General features: G+C 43.9%; 1 non-coding gene across 1 annotated transcript; it reads right to left on the bottom strand.

Moving 5' to 3' along the window:
• Positions 1-165: 165 nt before the first annotated feature.
• LOC117099992 lies at positions 166-284 on the bottom strand. The gene has a single exon (XR_004444057.1). It is a non-coding gene; the product is annotated as a 5S ribosomal RNA (ribosomal RNA).
• Between the last annotated feature and the right edge of the window lie 418 nt (positions 285-702).

The following is a 702-nucleotide window of genomic DNA, read 5'->3' on the forward strand; positions in this document are numbered from 1 at the left end:
TATGAACATATACTTGTATGATTTTTAAGATATGAGAGTGCAATTTCCGGCACTTAGAGGTCCATTTTCTCAAAATGTTTGCACCTCAGCCCAAATTATGTGGGCCCGAGGTCGTGTGGACTCTCACGCACCCCTACTTTAGAATTTGGGGGGAAAAATGTAAAAAGTCTACAGCACCCGGTATTCCCAGGCGGTCACCCATCCAAGTACTAACCGGGCCCGACGTTGCTTAAATTCTGTGATCGGACGAGAACCAGTGTTTTCAACGTAGTATTGCCGTAGACATGTAAGTGGTATTTCCACTCATAGTTAATCTCGGCATATAGCATAATTATCCAATCATGAAGCTCTATGATTGATGAAGTTTCATATCAACGCGCGCTTGTCTGGCGGGGATTTCCTCTGACTCCCCTGACCACTCTGCTGCGCGAGTACATTTTTTACAAACACCGGTGTTGAACAATAAACCAACCATTTTTCTACGGCACTAATTAGGATGATTTAGACAGAAGAAGACTGCCGTTTTGTTCAAACGACCCTCGAACCCAACACCAGCGAATTAATTGCGTATTGTTGATATGAACATAAAGTACCTGTATGATTTTTAAGGTATGAGAGTGCAAATTCCGGGCACTTAAAGGTCCATATTCTCAAAATGTTTGCACCTCAGCCCCAACTATGTGGGCCCGAGGTCGTGTGGAC

This window comes from Anneissia japonica, unplaced genomic scaffold (genome assembly GCF_011630105.1).
Source record: "Anneissia japonica isolate Jap-2015-1 unplaced genomic scaffold, ASM1163010v1 scaffold105326_len702_cov111, whole genome shotgun sequence".
In the NCBI taxonomy this organism is placed as follows: Eukaryota; Metazoa; Echinodermata; class Crinoidea; order Comatulida; family Comatulidae; genus Anneissia; species Anneissia japonica.